This window comes from Muscardinus avellanarius (assembly GCF_963383645.1).
Source record: "Muscardinus avellanarius genome assembly, chromosome: 11".
Taxonomy (NCBI): Eukaryota; Metazoa; Chordata; class Mammalia; order Rodentia; family Gliridae; genus Muscardinus; species Muscardinus avellanarius.
The window spans coordinates 7,559,565-7,580,523 of record NC_137797.1 but is presented as its reverse complement, the minus strand read 5'-3'; the positions used below and the strand labels follow the sequence as shown (position 1 = coordinate 7,580,523).

At 45.4% G+C, this 20,959-nt stretch overlaps 1 protein-coding gene across 1 annotated transcript in view; it reads left to right on the top strand.

Moving 5' to 3' along the window:
* Positions 1-20,959, top strand: part of SREBF2 (sterol regulatory element binding transcription factor 2) — a gene marked incomplete at its 3' end in the record, with an annotated part of 66,309 nt that overhangs the window by 934 nt on the left and 44,416 nt on the right. The gene's annotated exons all lie outside the window — the stretch shown is intronic.

The window sequence follows — 20,959 nt, the reverse complement described above, 5'->3', positions numbered from 1 at the left end:
TCCCGTGAATAGGCTAGTAATCTTGATGATAATTCTCAGTAGTCGATCAAGGCCTTAAACACTTTGTATTATTTTAGTTCTTGCAATCCTATGAGACATTCTTATGACACCTATTATACAGGAGATGTCTCAGGTCACTCACTGTACAGTCCAGAGCCCATGCTCTTAAGCAGTAAGCCAGGAGTGTTGTGCTTTTCAGTTTACAAAGTGCTGTTTACGTCCACAATCTCACTGCAGCTTTGCAGCCAGCTAGGGGGGCTGCACCCCCATTTTGCAGATGAAGAAGCAGACAGGAGAAGAGTCTCTTCTGGAGAAAGAGATAAATGGCAGCAGCTACTTGGAAAGGATCTGTTGGTCATTTTCCCATTTTGCTTTTGTAATATTTTGCACCGTGGTCTGTCCTTTCTATTTTGATTAAACAGGCAGTGTAGCAATACCTTTAAGTTCCACTTCTAACCACTGACTCTTCCACTAAGTGCTTCTAAATGTGAGATGGAGAGGTGGGGGGCGGGTCCTGGAACATATCAAGGGTAGCTAACATGTTTTGAGCATTCGTGTGCCAGGCATTGTGGTAAGGGCTCATAAACATTAATATTCTCACTCCTCGTAACAACCCTGTCAGAGATGCCCGTTACTCCAAGTCAGCTTCCTCTCACAGATCCTCAAACTAAGGCCCTGGACAGTTTGTTAATTTACCCAATGTTATATAGCCAATAAGAAGTATGTCCAAGAAAGGTGTGGTGTAATCTCAGCTATTCAGGAGGTTGAGGCAGGAGGATCACAAATTTGAGACCAGCCTGGGCAATTTAGTGAGATGCTGTCTCCAAATAAGAGGTAAAAAGGGCTGGGGATATAGTTTAGTTTTGGAGCACCCCTGGGTTCAATCCCCAGTACCACCACACACACACACAAAAGTCCAGAGCTGCCTACCAGCAACAGCACAAAAAGAAATTCATTTTGTACTTCTGTTCCATAATTAATCCTTATTTGTCTTAATTTGTAATACATTAAGTTACCTAGTAGCTAATATTATCCCTATAGATTGCTGAATTAAAGTATATACTCTGGAAACTACTGTAGAGGTTCAGTGGCTTCACAGGTCTCCCAACAGATCTGGCAAATGTTTCCTGTCTTAAATTGGCCAGCAAGTATTCAAGGGCAGGCTCTGGTTTCTGAGTTGTAGAGAACCAGGAGAGATAGGATTTTATGGTTGCGTGAAGCGTGAGGTGAATAACAAAGCATAGTGCTGAGTGTGGGGCAGATTACAGTGATCACAGGAGACAATAAGTGAAAGTTATTTGGTGAGGGCGCTTGGTGAGGGTGCCTAGTAAAAGCCGGTGTGTTAGCTTCCTGTTGCTGTGACAAAATGCCTGAGAAAATCAACTTAGAGGAGGAAAGATTTATTTTGTCATGATTTCAGTCCATGCTCACTTGGTCCAATTGAATTGGGGCCTGTGGTGAGGCAGAACATCCTGTCGGGGAGAATGTGGACGAGCTGCTTACCTCGCAGGGAGAATGTGGCCGAGCTACTTACCTCTCGGCAGCCAGCAAGCAGAGAGAGAAAGGGCTAGGGACAAGACCCAGTCCCCAAGGACTCACACTCCCTGCAGCTAGATCCTGTCTCCTCCAGTTTCCACCACCCCACAGTAGTCTGTTTCGCTATGAAGGCATCAATAGAGTAGTCCATGGGTGAGATTAGAGCCCCGATGATCTAATCATTTATCACAGGTTCCACCTCGAACATGGCTGCATTAGGGATCAAGCTTTCAACACACGAACCTTCGTGTCTGTGAGTGTGTGGGGGCATCTCTGATCCACACCATAGTACCCTGGTTTTCCAGGAAGATCACATCACACCAAGGAGGTAGCTGTTGACAGGAAGGGTTGGGCAGGCCGGAGGCCAGTGTTCCTGAGAGGTCTCTTCCACTGGAATCAGGAAAGGCACAGCGTTGTTTGCTGGGCCCAGAACTCCAGGTGGCAGGAGCAGCATGACAAGCACATAGAGGGACCAGGCTGCTTAGAAATAAGACTGTTAGGCGTTTCTTGGAATATATATGTTGTATGTGTACGAAAACAAGGTCTGATCGGTGAGTTAGAGCCAAATGGAGCTTCCAACACAGATGTTTTATAGAATCTAAGCAAAGAATTACTGAACATTTTCAAATAGAGGGATGACCCATTAATCGTGAGTTTTAAGAAAATTCATTTGTGTTGATGGGCAAGGAAACCAGCTGGAGGCAGGGAGGGGCACCAGTTAGGAAGACACTGTACTCTGGAGTGTAAGGTTGGCCCTGAAGGCAGGGCATAGGTGAATTCTAGGATTCCATTAAGGCTTGGAGCCTGAGGTGCTGGGAGACTTCGGAAGGCAGCTGGAAGAGCTGGTTTGGGGAGATGGATGAAAGTTTTTCTTAAATGGCTGGAGTGAAGGACATCTAGTAGGAATGGGAGGCAGGTATTTGGGGGAGGTAAGAACAGCGGAGGCTGAGGTGCAGTCGTTGCTGGTGAGTTGAGGATAGAAATGAGGGAAGACACTGAAGGTTGGGAGTGAGCGAAGTGTACTAAACTAAGTGGAGGTGAGCTCCTTAAGGAGTGGCCAGTAGACGAGAGACAGTGTTCCAAGGAACAGCAAGGAGGGCAAGGCCTGAAGGGAGTTGTGGGACTTGGCAGCTAGATGGAGCGTTCACCTTTGACAGGGCAGTCCGCGGGGGACAGGGGCACAAACCTGGCCGGAGGTAGGAGTGAGTGGGTGAGGGGCAAGCAGAGGCAGCTGTTCCCTTTGGAAAAGGTTGAGTTTTTTTCCATGACCTAATCTACTTTCTTTATGGGTTTGCCTGCTAGACGGTTCATATAAATGGAACCAGAGGGTGTGTGGCTTCTTTCATTTAGCATGAAGTTCAGGTTCATCCATGTTGCGCTGTGCTATTCCATTACGTGTATACACCACATTCGGCTTATCCGCTCCTCAGCTGATGGACAGTTCCTACTTTAGAGCTATTACAAATGGAGCTGCTGTGAATATTACCTGCAGGCTTTTGTGTGGACATATATATTCATTTCTCTTGGATAGATCTACCTTTTTGTTGTTGTTTGGATTTTCCTAAGGCTGATAATCTCCCCAATTATTCTCTTGCTTAGTTTCTATGTTCTTGTAACCAATTCAGCCCTCGCGACAGAAAATCCCAACATGATGGCCAGTTCATCCCCCCCCCCAACCCTCCCTCTTTTTTTGTCTCCTCTTCTCAACTTATCTTGGAAATACACTTAACCCTCACCTTGGGGAGCAGTGTCAAAGATCCTATTTTTGTTCTTCTGATTTTTTGTTGTTGTTGTTTTGTTTTTTGTTAAACTGGGGATTGAACCCAGGGACATTCTACCTCTGAGCTACACCCAAAGTCCTTTTTTTTTTTTTTTTTTGAAATAAGTCTTACTAAGTTGTGGAGGGCCTCACTAGCTGAGGCTGGCCAGGTGATCCTCCTGTCTCAGCCTTCCAAGTACTGTTACAAGCATGCCACCCACCAAGCCTGGCTGCTATTTTAATTTTTTTTTTAATTTTTTTTATCCTTTGAATGTGACTTGTTTTCTCTTGTGGAAGCTTTTAGGATCTTGTCCTTATCCTAGGTATTCTGAATTCTTGGGTTGGTGTGGTGGGGGTGGGTGGGTACTGGGGATCGAACTCGGGAGCTTTCTGCCTATGCGCTATACCCCAATCCTATTTTATTTTGAAACAGGCTCTTGCTGAATTGCTGAGGCTGGCCTTGAGCTTGGCCCTCTTGTCTCATCCTGTCAGGTACTGGGATTACAGGCATGCACCACCACACCTGGCTGGTGTTGTGAATTCTTAACAGTGTCCTCGATGTGATTGGGCTGTCTGTCACTCCCTATGAAATGGGGTCCAGAGATCTAGTATCTGCGCACGTGCAGTCTTCCTACTCCTAGCTGCCCTGCTCCCCAGCTTGCAGGGGAGCTTCTTGTTCCGAGCCTTTCCTGGCGCTGCCTGGGCCCGGAGCTGCCTGGCCCTGCACTCAGTTTCTTCTTTGGTAGCTGGCACTGAATAGGCGTGTCTGATGTGGAAAGGAGAGCAGGCAAGTGCGGGATGTTGGGTGGCCCCGGTCTGGTGTCCACGTCATGGAGAAGGTTGATGAACTGGGTGAGCCAGGAGCCTTTAGGGCTGGGCGTGGTCAGCACAGCACTGCGGGAGGCAGAGGTGGGGAGGAGGCAGAAACTGCCTCCCTGTTTTTCCTGTGAGTGAAGCTTTGGAAAAACAGCTTAGAGAGAAACAGCACAGGTATAACACCCGTTACGCCTTTTTGAAGACAGAAGCGTTGTTTGACGTTTGGATGCTTATGAGTGCTGTCAATGTTTGGGTGGAAAGAACTGCTGTTATCCACAGCTTGTTTGTTTTCCACCCGTTTTTAGCTCCTGTCATTTATTTATGTTCCCTAGGATTGCTCAGACCACCAGACCAGGGGATGCTTGGGCTTTGCCGGCTTCCTCTGTTTGGCTTCGCCCTTTACAAACATTCTCCACATTCAGACCCAGTCCTTTGGCCTGCTGTTCTTAGGTACTGCTTGCCTCTCACTGAACAGTTTTCTATGCAGTTATCAGATCTTGGCACTTTCCAAAAAGTGTGTATGCTTTTGCTTCTGTCTCAACTAGATCTTTTCTCTCCTCAAATTCATAATTTAAAAAGGAAATTTGTAACCAGGTATGGTGGCGCATGCTTGCAATTTCAGTACTTGGGAGGCTGGGACAGAAGATCACAGGTTTGAAGCCAGCCTCAGCTACTTAGTGAGGCCTTCTGCAACTCAATGAGACCCTGTTTCAAATAAAGAATAAAAATAGGACTGGGAGATGTAGCTCAGCGGTAGAATGCCCCTGGGTTCCATCCCCAGTAACACAAGGAGGTGAAGAAGAATGAGGAGGAGGAGGAGGATTAAAAAAAATGGGCTGGGGATATAGTAGCTTGTGGTAGAATGCCCCTGGGTTCAATCCTTAGTACTGCTTTAAAAAAAAAGGAAATTTTATGTCAGGTGTGGTGCACTTTTGTAATCCCAGTACTTGGGAGGGACAGGAGGATCACAGGTTCAAATTCAGCCTCAACAACTTAGGGAGAACCTGTTTGCAAATAAAAATAAAATAGTGCTGGTGGTGGAGTCTGTAGGTAGAAGTCCCCTGGGTTCTAACCCTAGTACCATAAATAAATGAAGGAAGGAAGGAAGGAAGGAAGGAAGGAAGGAAGGAAGAAAGGAAAGGAAGAAAATAGGGCTGGGAGTATGGTTTGGAGGTAGAATGCCCCTGGGTTCAATCCTTGGTACCAAAAAAAAAAAAAAAAAAAAAAAAGGAAATTCTTAGTTTATTCAACTAGAACTTCCTGAATACCTATGAAATTGTACATGTGCTTCTTGACTCTTTCTTGGCTTTTGTTAATGTGTACCTGATTGTCACAACATATTTACATGCAGTTTGCTGTATGTTGGAATAATTGAGGTGCATATAATAGAATCTGTGTGGAGAGACAAACACGTGCATACCCTTGTCCCTGTGAACATTGTAGTTATTTGCTTCTTTGATTAGTGTAAGTCCTGTTGCTCTGAACACTGGGCAAGTCAATTTGGAGTTGGTTTACAATTGTTTTTCAAAGCAGCGTCTTCAGGAGATGGACTACTTACTGTCAGCTACAGCCCTTTCTCCCCATTACAGGGGATTGAACCCAGGGCGCTCTATCACTGAGCTACATCCCCAGCCCTTCTTGTTTTTATTTTGAGACAGAGTCTCATTAAGTTGCCTAGGCTGGTCCTCCTGCCTGTGTCCAAGTAGCTGGGGTCGGGCCTAGCATCCTTTCACTTTTAAAACTAGCGCTACATACTGTTGTGATTGGGAATTACAATTGGAAAATAGTGTTTGCATAGTGCAGGGGATGGACCCCAGGGGCATTTACCTCTGAGCTACATCTCCAGCCCTATTTTATTTTTTATGTTGAAACAGGGTCTCTAGCCGGGCGTGGTGGCGCACTTGTAATCCCTGTCCTTGGGAGGCGGAGACAGGAGGATCATGCTGCCCTGGCTTAAGAGACCCTGTTTCCAAATAAAAAGTATAAAAATAGGTCTGGGAGTGTAGCCCAGAGGTAGAAGGGTTTCCAGGAACCCCAGTACCACCAAAAGAAAAAAAGAAAAAAAAAGAAAAAAAGAAAAAAGAAACAGGGTCTCTTAAGTTGCTGAGGCTGCCCTTGAACCTGTGATCCTCCTGTCTCTGCCTTCTCTTTATTTTTTAATGTGCATATATATGGTAGAAAATAAATAATGTGAAAGGATACCGTGAAAAATTGTGCTCTCAACCCTGTCCACTATCTCCTTAGTCCCCTCACTCCTACCTCCACACCAGTAATTAAATTTTTAGTTTCTAAGCTGGGTGTGGTGGCGCACGCTTGTAATCCCAGTACTTGGGAGACTAAGGCAGTTGGTTAACAGTACTTACTGGTTCATGGGCAGTCTCGGCTACTTAGTGAGACTCTCTTCAACTTAGTGAGACCTTGTTTCAAAATAAAGAATAAAAAATAGGGCTGGGGTGTAGCTCACCAGTAGAATGCACCTGGGTTTCATCTCCAGACCTGCAAAAAAAAAAAAAAAAAAAAAAAAAAAAATTACTTTCTAGCTAGATACATGCCTGTATCCTCAGTACTTTGGAGGCTGAGACAGGAGGATTGCAGGTTGGTGGCCAGCCTTGGCAACTTAGTGAGACCCTATTCAAAATTAAAATTTAAATAGGGCTGAGGATGTAGCTCAAAGGTAGAGTGCCCTTGGATTCCAGCCCTAGTACCAGAAAAGTAAATATTTATTATAATTACAAGAAATAACAAATATGAATTGTATCTTTTTTATTTTGATACCAAAAGGTAGCAGGACATGCCGGGTGTGTTGGCACATGCCTGTAATCCTGGTAATTGGGAGACTGAGACAGGAGGATAGCAGGTTCTCAGCCTGCCTCGGCAATTTAGTGAGGCCCTGTTTCAAAATGAAAAAGTAAAATAGGGCTGGGGTGAGGCTGGGAGGTGAAGGCAACTGGGTTCAATCTCAAGTACCCAAAGAAAAAAAAGTAGCAAGCAGTACCCTGTTCTTCAACAGCCTACCTTTCCTTCCCCTCACCCATTTTATTTTATTATTTATTTTTGCGGTACTTGAATGGAACCCAGGCCCCTGGGCTCTACCTCCGAGCGACACCCCCAGCCCTATTTTTTATTCTTTATTTTGAGATCTTCGCAGATTTTTTTTTTTTTTTACCAATCAGTGGTTTTCCACTGTATGGATTCACTGACATATTCATCCAGTCCCTTTCTCGTGGACATTTGAAGATATTTTCAGGCTTATGCTAGTAAAAACAATGAAATGAAAGCAGTGAATAGCTTTGTAAATTCACACTTGCAGGTGTAGAGGAAATAGCTGAAGTAGGGCTGTGTGGAGCTCAGGGTGGTTCCTGTTCATCACAGGTGCTGGACGAGCCGTAGCAGCGTCCCCTGGCTCGCCGTGCAGTTGTAGTTGCTGATCTGCTGGTCTGCACTGGTAGTCTGCTCCCTCTCCATGGCGCGTGTTTACATTCCCACCAGAGAGGCCTGCTTTCCCCACACTGCCAGCACGGCCACTTGGCATTCTCTAAGCCTTCCTTAATTCTTCCTGGCTCTTTGCCGTACTTTTACCAGTTTGAGCTATCTCTGCCTACCCCCAACACTGTCCATATATAGACCGGTTGTCCTGGCTTCCTAGATGCACTTTGACTTTTCTGTAACTCAGGACCAATGGATAGTGCTCGCTTAGCACATATACTAAAAGGACCACTGGATAGTCAGTGGGTCGTGACCAGTTTGCTGAGTGATCCCTTCCGGTGCCTCAGATGTCCTTCTTGCTTGCCCAGGACCCTATGGTTGGGATTGTCTTATATATCTGCTACTTTGGGTTTTAAGATTGATCCTTACTGGGTTGTTTTTTGGTTTTGTTTGTGTGTGTGTGTGTGTGTGTGTGTGTGGTACTAAGGGTGGAACCCAGGGGCTTTTCTACCTCTGGGCTATATTCCCAGACCTATTTTATACTTTATTTGGAAATAGGGTCTCACTAAGTTGCTGAGAGCCTCACTAAGTAGCTGAGGCTGGCTTTGAACCTGTGTGATCCTCCTGTCTCAGCCTCCCAGGCTCTAGGATCACAAATGTGTGCCACCACGCCCGGCTCTTCTTCAAGTTTGCCTGCTCTCTACTTTTTTTTTTTTTTTTTTTTTTTATGGTACTGGGGATAGAACCCAGGTGCCTCTACCTCTGGCCTACACCCCTGACCTATTTTTATATTTTATTTGGAAACAGGGTCTCACTAAATTGCTGAGAGCCTCACTAAGTAGCTGAGGCTGGCTTCGAACCTGTCTCAGCCTCCCAAGTGCTTGGATTAAAAGCATGCATCTGCCAGGCGTGGTGGCGCACGCTTGTAATCCCAGCATTTGGGAGGCTGAGACTGGAGGATCGCGGTTCGTGGACAGCCTCAGCTACTTAGTGAGGCCCTCTGCAACTCATTGAGATCTGGTTTCAAAACAAAGAATAAAAAATTGGGCAGGGGGTATAGCTCGGAGGTCGAATGCCTCTGGGTTCCATCCCCAGACCCGCAAAAAAAAAAAAAAAAAAGCGTGCATCACCACGCCTGGCAGCTCTCTTCTAAAATTGTTCTGTAAGCCAAACACAGTGACACACACCTGGAACTCAGATACTCGAGAGGCTGAGGCAAGAGGATCTCAAATTCAAGGCCAACCTGGGCAATGTAGGAAGACCATGTCTCAAAAGTTAAAAGGGGCCCGGTGTGGGGGCACACACTTGTAATCCCCATGCTTGGGAGGCGGAGACAGGAGGATCACGCAGGTTCGAAGCCAGCCTCGCTGGCTTAAGAGACCCTGTTTCCAAATAAAATATAAAATAGGTCTGGGAGTATAGCCCGGAGGTAGAAGGGTTCCATCCCCAGTAACACCAAAAAAAAAAAAAAAGTTTAAAGGGTGAAGTAAGGAATGTAGCTCTGTAGAAGAGCACAATCCTCAGGGGGATGGGCCTTAATTTAGAGCTACTGTTGTTGCTGTTCTCCTGCTCCTCCTCCTCCTCCTCCTCCTTCTGGTAGAATCCAGGGACATTCTACCTCTGAGCTGTACCCTCAGCCTTATTTTATTATTTTATTTGGAAACGTTCTCATTAAGTTGCAGAGGCTGGCTACAAACCTGCAAACCTCTTGTCTCAGTCTCCCAAGTACTTGGGATTGCAGGCATGCACCGCCATGCCCTGCTTGCTCCTTATATTCAGCCCTCTGCTTTGGGACTTGGAAAATGGTTTTTTGTCTACATTTTGTGATCCATACTTTGTTCTGAGTTCTCTTTCTATAATTTGAAGGTGGTAACCTTTGCTGCCCTTAACGTTGTGTTTTTGTAGAGTTTCTTTGCTAGGACCATCACTGTAATGGAGGAGTTTGCTGTTTTTCACTGTAACTCACTTAAGACCACTTTTCACCCCAGGTACAGTGGCACACACCTGGGAGGATGAGACAGGAAGATCAGAACAGAGTAACTTAGCAAGATGCTATTTTAAAATAAATTTAAAAAAGAAATAGTGCTGGGAGGATAGCTCAGAGTCTTAGAATACCCTTGGGCTCATCACCAGTACCAAAAAGGGAAGAAGGAAGGAAAAAGGAAAAGATTAGGTTTCACCAAGATTTACAGATATTTTTAGGAAATATTTTGTTGTGAATAGCCTCATTTCTCATGATACCTTTCTTTGATTTTTTTCCAGTCCTGGGGATAGAACCCAGGAGCATTCCATCTCTGAGCTACACCCCCAGCCTTATTTTTTATTCTTTATTTTGAAACAGGTCTCATTAAGTTGTGGAGGGCCTCACTAAGTAGCCGCGGCTGGTGGTAAATCTGTGATCCTTCTGTCTCGGCCTCCCAAGTACTGGGATTACAAGCGTGCGCCACCACTTCTGGCTCTTTGAATTTTTAAAAATCAGTCTGCAGTGGACTCTGCAGTGGACTTTCTACTTTTCAATCATTCTCCAGGTTTTGAAATCATTGTAGGTACCACTCACTATGTGCCCAACACAGCATCTGCTCAGACCTTCACACAGGCCTGTGTTGTGCTGGGCTTTGGGTAGCAAGGTGCCCTCACAGAGTGGTGGCCGGGAGTGCCAGGCACCATTCCATGCCCTTAACCTACATTGTCGGAGTAGGGCTTGCCTTTAATCCTTTCTCCAGTTGTACAGTGTGCTGTAGATTAAGGAATTGAGGCCCAGACCACACAACTGGTGAGCGGTGGGATGGCAGCCTAAATCCAGCTGTGTTTGTACTTTTTCTCTCCCCCATATAATTCCCTGCCTGGTGTGAGCAGGCCTTTTTTTTTTTTTTTTTTTTTTTTTTTTTTTTGGTACTGGGGTTCCTGGAAGCCCTTCTACGTCTGGTCTACACTCCCAGACCTATTTTATACTTCTTTTTGGAAACAGGGTCTCTTAAGCCAGCACGGCTGGCTTCCAACCTGCACGATCCTCCTGTCTCTGTTTCCCAAGCGTGGGAATTACAAGCGTGCGCCACCACGCGCGGCTGAGCAGGCTTCTAAGTTGGAATTGCGAGATGGGCCGTGGAGCTCAGGACATGCCCTCTGCTCAATCGCACATTTAGTGGATGTTTGTCACTAGGCCTTCCAAGTGTCTTCTCCGGTCCTGTTGCTTTTCTAAGCCTTAGTTTCCTCTGCAAGGTGGGAGACTGGGGACGCCTATGTCATGGGTGCTACAAAAAAGGAAGGGGCCAGGAACTAACACTCTTTTGGGCTCTTGAGAACACAGGGGGACTGAAGGAACTTAGGTTTGCAAGTTGACTCTAGGACCAGGGGTTCATTTTTAGCAGACAGTTTTGGAATGTTTATTTTTCCCTTTTGAAAGGACTTTTTAAGTATGATGAAAGGGACACAGAGGAACAGTCATGGAGTATGGCTGTGGTGTTAAGCTCATTTCTAGACCCCAGCTCAAGGGCTAAACTTTGTTGACAGGATGGAATTTTTAAGAGTAGCAGTATTGCAGAGTCTGGGCCTCAAGGTAAGACTCTCTGGGGAACTTCTGCTTAGAAAGGAATCCTAAACCCTTGAAGGGCTTGCAGAGTGGGAAACAGCTCTTGCTACTTCTTTCAGGCCTTGAGAATTGCTAATGAATATATGTGTAAATGCCCTTTGCCATCAGTCTTGCTCCTCTGCGCAGCCTGGCCCTGTGGAACAGGTCTGTCGGGCTCAAGGTCTGGTTTGGAATAATGATGCACTTCTGAGCTGCTGAACCAGACGTAGAACTTCTTAGGTGAGCCTATGAAAGAATGCCTCTGGGCTCAATCTCCAGTAGCACACATATAAACACACACGCCGGGTCTCCCTGAACTGCTGGTGTTACAGGTGTGTCCTACCACACGTGGCAGGCACTGTGGCTTTTGTGTTTGAAGTGGAGGCAAGGCACAGAAAGCAGTGGACATCTGTCACCTTGTTCCACCTGTCCATCATCAGGCCTGGCCTGATGGTGCCCCATCTTCCTGTAGGCCTGCCCATCGGGCAGTCTCTGGAAGTAAGGCTTCCTGCCAGCCAGCTCCCACTGGGAGTGTGACTCTTGAGGATGACCCAGGAAAGCAGGGTAATGCCCAGATCCTCAAGGCAGTGGGGTCCCAACCCGGTGCTCTGGGGCTCACCCTAGGCCGCACTCTGCTGCTGGCCTCCCCCACTTCTCGGGCTCAGCTCTCCAGCTTTCCTGGGCAATGCATGCATCAACTTTCCCCAAACTCCTTTTCTGTTCAAGCCCTATCACCAAGGATCCTGACTGATAAGAAACTAGCCAGGGGCACCAGCTCAGCTGTCACCGGGGGCCAACACGGACCAGTCCCTCCTCTCTTCTTGGACAGTCCTTTCTCTGTGAAGCGCTTGCCTGTTCTCATCCTTGTCACAGTTTATGGAGTTGGTTGGCTTTCTGTCTTCTCTGGAAGGTTGAGAAGTGGGAAGAAAGCCAATGCGTCTCAGTCCAGCTCTGTGCCGATCCCAGGCTCCAGCACGTGGAGAGCAGACAGTGCTGAGCGGATGTTTGCCCACGGTTTAATAACTTGCTTTGCAAGTGTTACTTTTCCTCCTAATCTTAGGAAGGTTTGGGGATGTGGTGATGAACGGAAAGGTGGGATGGTGGGTTCTTGAAGTCTTTCATTTTTGCCTAATGCTCTAAAGTCTGAAGACAGGACAGAGCCCTGCACTGCAGACTGTGCCCCAGGAGGACAGTTCAGGTGAAGTGGTTGGTTCCTGACTTTGTTGACAGCGGGTCATGTGACATTGCAAAACGTGAGGTCCTCTTACGGAACAGGATCATGCAGGATCAATTCCTCGGATCGCACTCTCCTCTCCTCATCTTGCTCAACTTTTAATCTCCTGTTTCAAGAGAGTGAGAGAGATGAGTATTGCCAGGGCAGGGGCAGATGACACCCTCCCCTTCTTGGCCTGGGGAGCTCACTCTGCTTGCTTATGAATGAAGCGCCCCCTGAGCGCTCGCCGGGTGCCGGGCTGTTTGGCAATGGCCATGGAGTCAGGGAACCAGAGTGTGTGTGTCTTGTGGTGGCTAAGAGCTTGACTAAATCCCAGCTTACTGTGTGAGCTGGACAGGTTAGCTAACCTCGCTGTGCCGCATTTTCCTTTCCTGTAAAGTGATTTTTGTGGTACCTAGCTGAACGTGTTGAGATTACTTGAGGAAATATATATATAAAGGTTTTTCATGATTGCTGACACGTAATGAGACCTCAGTAAATGGTAACAATTCCTGTATAGTTTTTATTACTTCTGTTGGAACAAGATGGATAGCTTTTCTTTTCTTTCTTTTTTTTTTTTTTTTGAATAACTAAGGGTTACACCCAGGGGCACTCTACCTCTTAGCTATGCCCCCAGCCCTATTTTTTAGTCTTTTTTTTTTTTTTTTTTTGTGGTACTGGGGGTGGAACCCAGGGGCTTCCTACCTCCGGGCTATACTCCCAGACCTATTTTTTATATTTTATTTGGAAACAGGGACTCACTAGTTTGCTGATAGTCTCACTAAGTTGCTAAGGCTGGCTTTGAACCTGTGCGATCCTCCTGTCTCAGCCTCCCAAGCGCGGGGATTACAACCGTGCGCCACCACACCCGGCTTTTTAGTCTTTATTTTGAAACAGGGTCCCACTAAGTTGCCTGGCTCTGTAGATAGCCTTTCTTTTTTCTTTCCGCAGTACTGGGGACTGAACCCAGGGGCATTCTACCTCTGAGCTACATCTCCAGCCCTATTTTTTATTCTTTATTATGAAACTAAGTTGCAGAGGGCCTCACTAAAAAGCTGAGGCTGGCTGCAAACCTGTGATCCTCCTGTTTCAGCCTCCCAAGTACTGCTATCACAAGCGTGTGCCACCACACCCGCCACACTCAATCCATAGCCTTTCTAAAGTGACGTGTCTAGAATCTGATGGCTCCAATTTAGCATTAGGTAAGGGGTGGAGTTCCTGGGTGGGGTCTTACCTGGGTGGGGACTCCCATGCTACATTCTAGAGCCACTGCCCAGGAGAGGAAGTCAAGGGCCTGGGGGTTGGGGTGATTTCTGCAGCTGGGCGCTTGGGAAAGGAACTCAGTTCTTGGGAGAAGAAAGTGCCTGCCCGTATCTCCCCTTGTTCATCCACGTGAAAGTCTCCTCCACTTTGGACTTGGGCTTTTTATTTGGTGCTGGGGATTTAACCCAGGAGCATTCTACTCCAAGCCGCACTCCAGCCCTTTTTATGTTTTTGTTTTGAGACAGGGTCTCACTAAGTTACGCTGAGGCTGGATTTGAATCTGTGGTCCTCCTTTCTCGGCCTCCCAAGTCCTGGCATTACAGGCGTGCCTGGCCGGACTTCAGCAGGAACCATTGCCTCCGCTTTTATTAGCACTTCTGTGCCAGGCGCTACCCAGAGTGCTTCACTCTCTCTCACTCTCTCGCACTCTTTTTTTTTTTCTCTTTGTACTTGGAGATTGAACCAGGGGTGTTCTACCTCTGAGTTACACCCCCTAGCTCTTTTTAATTTTGAAACAGGGTCTTGCTAAGCTGCCGAGACTGGCAACCTGTGATCCTCTTATCTAGCCAGCCAAATACTGGAATTACAGGCGCGGGCCACCTTGCCCAGCTACGTTAACTCACTTAAGAAACAGCTGTCTCACAATATGACTAAGATTATATGAAATATGTGTGAAAGTACCTAGCTAGATGTTGAAAAGCAAAAACAATGTAGCAACAGTGCTAATGAAGTTATTTTCTAGTTAAAAATATCACATTTAAACTTTGTAAGTGTACAAATACACAAAAATACAAGGTTAAATAGCAGCAGAAACAACAGCTTTTCAGGCAATGGACCCCAGAGACTTTTACCTCCAAGCCACACCCTCAGCCCTGTTTACTTTTTATTTTGAAACAGGGTCTCTCTGGGCTGTCTCTAAGTTGGTAAGTCTGGTCTTGACTGGCATTCCTCCTGTCTCAGCCTCCCTAGGATTACAGGCATGTCCACCATGCCTGGCATATATGTTTTGTTTTGGTTTTCTTCCCATTGCTAGGGATTGAACCCTGGGCATTGTGCATGCCAACTCTCTTTGAATTTAAATGCGAAAATACCATTCACTTTGACCCTGCAAGTGAGCCTTGGTTTAGCTTTTCTCCCTAAATAGGATTCCTTGTCACCCTTTTTTACACAGTCCCTAGAAAATTTTTTCATCAGAGAGAGTTACTCAGTTTCTTGTTTCAGCCATTCTGATCTTGTCCTCTTAAGTCAGAATCTAGCCATAGGTTTTGCTCAGAATGATTCTCGATTAGTTCGTGATGTCATGTGACTCGGGCAGGGCAGCAGCCCTCCTACATAAACCAGGAGTAACTGCTGAGCGGATGGGCTTTTGTTCCTAGAGCAGTGCAAGGCAGCTTGCTTGGGTTCCCCTTCACTTTTAATCGGGAGGGGGCCTAGTTCACTACAGGACCGGCAGGACCCTGTGCGCGCCTGGCCTCCTCCCTGGGCTCCTGAGGCCCAGCCCAGGCACAGCTGGCTTGCTGCTCCGCCTGCAGGGAGCGGCTGGACCTGAGCCTGTGCTTTTGTCTGTTCCCTGTGTCCTCCTCGGTCTGAGCACATGTGAAAAGACTCATTAACATCGCAGTGAGGAGTAGCAGGGCGATGACGTTGGGACAAAGAGGACCCAGAGAAGCTCGTGTTTACATAGTGGAAAGAGGAGGCAGAGACAAGATCGCAAAGTTAGGTGCAAAACTGGTTAGTGGCCCACAGTAAAAACGAACCCTGGAGGTTATCTTTTCTACCAGACAGAAATCATTTGCAGCTTACCCATTTTCTGCAAGTTAACATCTAACTTAATCAGTAGTAAACAGAAAGTCAAACAAGATTGTGTCTCCCTCGAACATCAGATGACCTGCAGGAAGCCGGGCGTGGTGGCGCACGCTTGTAATCCCAGCATTCAGGAGGCTGAGACCTGGAGGATCGCGGTTCGCGGACAGCCTCAGCTACTTAGTGAGGCCCTCTGCAACTCAGTGAGACCCGGTTTCAAAATAAAGAATAAAAAAAATAGGGCAGGGGGTGTAGCCCAGAGGTCAAATGCCCCTGGGTTCCATCCCCAGACCCGCAAAAAAAAAAAAAAAAAAAAGATGACCTGCAGGGAGGCAAAGCAAGTTCTGGTATAACCCGAAAGGGCTCTATTTCCAAGTGTGAGACTGTGGGTGGGAGAGGTTGCCTGGATTGGACCCAGGGAGCATTCTGCGGCAGAGCTACACCCTCAGCCCTATTTTATTTTGGAGCAGAGTCTTGCTAGGTTGCTGAGGGGCCTGAGTTGCTGAGTCTGGCTTCACACTTACAGTTCTCCTGTCTCAGCCTCCCAAGTACTAGGATTACAGACTTGTGCTGCCACCCTGACTTTACTATTTTTTATTTTGAAACAGGGTCTTGCTAAATTGCTCAAAGTCTAAATTGCTTAGTCTTGCTAATTTGCTGAGGCTGGCCTTGAACCTCATTCTTCTATCTTAGCCTCGTAAGTACTGGGATTATAGACATGTACCACCAAGCCCAACTAGATAATTTTTCTTATTTTTTGTGTGTGGTATTGGGGGATTGAACCCAGTGGCCTTCTACCTCCGTGCTATTTTATTTTTTAATTGGAAACAGGGTCTCACTAAGTTGCTGAGAGCTTCAGTAAGTAGCTGAGGCTGACAGTGAAACTGTGATCCTCCTGTCTCAGCCTCCCAAGTACTGGAATTACAAGTGTGTGCCACCACGCCTAGTTTAGCTAATTTTACTTAATAAAGTAAATCACAGTTGGGTTGAAGGGCTTACTGAGCTGGCTGAATCTGAGGTGGAAAAGTCCTTTGAGCGGGGCATGGTGGTGCATGCTTGTAATCCCAGCATTTGGGAGGCTGATACGGGAGGATCATGGTTGAGGACAGCCTCAGTTACTACTTAGTGAGGCCCTTTGCAACTCAGTGAGACCCTGTTTCAAAATAAAGAATAAAAAATAGGGTTGGGGGGTGTAGCACGGAGATAGAATTCCCCTGGGTTCCATCCCCAGTACCACACACACAAAAAAAAGAGTCCTTGGGAAAAGTAATTGTGCTCATTTTGAGGAGAATTGTGAAAGTCAGCCCTTGGACCAAGGAAGGTGATAATAAGCCAGGCAGTCTCATCCCAGAAAGACTGCCCCACCCACCCCAGGGATCTCATCTCTGCTAGGTGAGAGCTCAGGTGAGTGGGGAGCGAAACCCTTGCAGCAGAGCAGGAAGGAGCACTCCACTGGCAGGAAGCTCTGAAGCTTGCGTTTTAGGGACTCTGGTTTGAAAGGCTGTTGGGCCACCAGATACTCGAGAGGGTTTTCAGTGGGTAGGAGGCTGCGGTTGGAATCAGGCAACATGTCTGAATGGAGCAAATAGATAAATCTGTGGTGTTTGGAAGGAGACCCAATAAACTCAGAGTGAATTTATGATGGGAGAAGTACAAGGAATGAAGTGGTGCTCACCGTGAACTACTGCGAGCTGGCTCAGGCCACGTGTCCAGCAAGAGAAGCATGAACTGCTCTTCATTCTCTCTGCCTTCCTCCCTTTCCCTTGAACACCCAGAGCCTCTGGGACTGCCTGGGGAGGAAGGAAAGAATAGATAAGATCCTGGAAGAATTGCTTTAGGGCAAAAATAGCCTAATAATAATAAGAATATAATTTTGTAGTTGTGTATAATAGTACACACCTATAATCCTAGTACATGAAAGGCTGAGACAGGAGGATTGCAAGTTCAAAACCAGCCTCAACAACTTAGGAAGACCCTGTTTCAAAAGAAAAAATAAGGGCTGAGGGTGCAGCTGAGAAGTAGAATGCCTCAGGGTTTAATTCTTAGGACCAAAACAAACAAAAAAATAAGAAGAAAATAACATCACAACTTTATAGATAATTGACTAGAAATGTATAAACACCATAATAAATAAGGCATTTTGCTTGTGGAAATAGGTGTCATTAAATTACAGATGGAGAGTTGCTGTGAAATGCTAGAAAGGCTGTCTGAAGTCTCCTGGAAAGGTCTGACCCTACAGTGAGTGGGTGTGGTCCCTAACCCAGCCAGTGACCTGGTCAAGCTGGTAGATACTTGAGAGCTGTGTGTGTGTGCATTTGGTACACTCCTATGGGGTTCATTTCAGCTGGGTGTGGTTTTCTGTATATCTGATGCATTGGAACAAATTCATATTTTCAAAACAAGAGTTAAAACTATCAAAAACAACTAGCCGGGCGTGGTGGTGCACACTTGTAATCCCAGCATTTGAGAGGCTGAGACAGGAGGATCGCAGTTCGAGGACAGCCTCAGCTGTGGGCAATGAATGCCCACAACCCCACAACATCAGAACCTGATAAAACAGAAATTCAGAGATTTCTAGAAGATCAAATCAGGAAAATAACTGAAAAATAATAGAGGTGTTTCGAAAAGAATTCAGAGAGAGCCAAAAAGAGATAAAGGATGCAATTAATGAAGTAAAGGCCTCAATTCAAAGTACAAATAACTGATTAGACCACATGGAGAATAGAATCTCGCTCTTAGAAAATGATCATTCAAAAGATGAACGCATAGTTTCTAAGTTAGAAAAAAAAATCTGACAGCAGGAATCTGACATTGAAGAAATATGGGCCCATTTTAAGAGAGCTAACCTAAGAATAATTGAAATAGAGGAGGGAAAAGAAGGTGAAACCAAAGGGATCAACAATCTCTTCAAGGAAGTAATAGTAGAAAATTTTCCAAATATAGAGCAAGAGGTCGATACACAGGTCCAGGAAACTTATAGAACTCCATTTAGGCAGGATCGGAGAAGAGGATCCCCATGCCACATAATTGTCAAAATGACCACTGTGGAAGCCAAGCAGAGAATCCTAAAGGCAACAAAAACAAAAGGCCACGTGACATTCAGAGGCAAACCGATTAGAATCATTCCAGAATTCCCAAACCAAGTCATGAGAGCCAGAAGGGCTTGGAGTAACCTATTCCAAACTCTGAAAGAAAACAACTTCCAGCCAAAAATTTCCTACCCAGCAAAACTTTCTATCAAATTAGATGGGGAAATAAGAAGCTTCCATGACAAACAAACTGAAGGAATTTATGTCTTCAAAACCAGCGCTAGAGAAAATACTCAAAGAGATTAACTACAAAGAAGAAATAGGTAACACACACCAGAACCAGAGAAACAAGATTTCCCATCCAACAGACAACTAAGATTGGTTATCTTTGGAGACTCATTATTTATCGAGTTTGTTTACCCTTCTGTTTCCTGTACCATTGAAATCATATCCAAGAAATCACTGCCAATTTCAATGTTGTGAGGTTTTATGACCCAGATTTTCTTCTAAAAGTTTATAGTCTTAAGATTTATATTTAGGCCGGGCGTGGTGGCACACGCTTGTAATCCCAGCATTCGGGAGGCTGAGACCGGAGGATCGCGGTTCGCGGACAATCTCAGCTACTTAGTGAGGCTCTCTGCAACTCAGTGAGACCCAATTTCAAAATAAAGAATAAAAAATAGGGCAGAGGGTGTAGCTCGGAGGTCGAATGCCCCTGGGTTTTACCCCCAGACCCGCAAAAAAGAAAAGATTTATATTTAGGTCTTTTATCTTTTTTTTTTTTTTTTTCTTTTGGTGGTACTGAGGGTGGAACCCAGAGGCTTTCTACCTCCAGGCTATACCCCCAGACCTATTTTATATTTGGAAACAGGGTCTCACTAAGTTGCTGAGAGCCTCACTAAGTAGCTGAGAGCCTCACTAAGTAGCTGAGGCTGGCTTCGAACCTGCGCGATCCTCCTGTCTCAGCCTCCCAAGTGCGGGGATTACAAGCTTGCGCCACTATGCCCAGCTGTCTTTTATCTATTTTGAGTTAATGTTTATATATGGTGTTAGGTAAGTGTCCAATTTTATTATTTTTCATGTAATTGTTATTTTTCAACAATATTTAGTTAAAAGATTATTATTTCCTCCACCAAATGTTCGTGGAAACCTTGTCAAAAATAACTTGACAATATATGGAAGAATTTGTCTCTAGGCTTTTATTTAACTCCAATGGTTTATATATCTGCCTTTAGAACAATACCACACTGTTTCAATTATGTAGCTTTATAAGGTTTGAAATCAGAAAATATACATCTTCTATCTTTGTTCTTTTTCGAGATCGTTTTGGGTATCTAGAGTCCATATTCCATATTAGGATAGATTTTTTTCTGAAAAATAAATAAATAAATGTATGATAGTTTCACCTATAAAAAAAAAAAGAAAAAATATTCTCTGGTAAGAAAGAAAGCAAAAAGAAATATTGAAATGTTATCTTTAAGTCATCAAAAGCTTGGTATCAGACAAATGAAACTGTTATGTGAGATTATCATCGTTAATTTTGGATAAATTGCTATAATACTAGATGTCAACCACTAAGCCAAGCATGGGAAGGAGGGATGGGGAGGGAACGGGGTGGGGATCGGTTAGGGGCTGACTGGGCGATGTGTGCATGTATGTCTACAAAAGTTTTTTTTATCCCATTATGATGTATGAATACAGTGCACCAATAAAAATAAAAAATAAAAAAAATAAAGACAGGTGTAATAGTACATACCTGTGATCCCAATACTTGGGAAGCTGAGACAGGAGGATTGCAGGCCCAAGGCCAACACAAGACATTTCAGAATAAACACACACACACACACACACACACACACACATATACACCACAAAAAACTATGTATCTCATTTAGTACTTAGCCATACAAGAGAAACAATCCCTTACTGGGTGTTATCAAATATCAGATGAATAAAAATAGTCATGGGGAGACATCTGTGGCAAGATAGATAGTGTAGCCTTTCCATAGCTGTCTCCTTCACTCAGTCATCCAACTTCTAGCAACTCATTCTGAGAAAATATTTATTTATTTGCTTATTTATTGTGGTACTGGGATGGAACTCCGGGGTTTATACCTCCAGTCTACACCTCCAGACCTATTTTATTTTGTGGTGCAGGGAATTGAACCCGAGGCATTTTACCTCTAAGCTACACCCTCAGGCTTCCTTTTTATTTTTTATTTTGAAACAGGGTCTCACTAAGCTGCGGAGGACCTCTTAGTCGCTGAGGCTGGCTGAGAACTTCCGATACTCCTGTCTCAGCCTCCCAAGGACGGGGATGACAAGCGTGTGCCACCATGGCCAGCATCTGTTTGTTTGTTTGTTTGTATGTTTGTTTGTTTTTTGGTGGTACTGGCGTTCCTGGAAGCCCTTCTACCTTCGGGCTACACTCCCAGACCTATTTTATACTTTTTTTATTTTTGGAAACAGGGTCTCTTAAGCCAGAGCCGCTGGCTTCGAACCTGCGCGATCCTCCTGTCTCCGCCTCCCAAGCGTTGGGGATTACA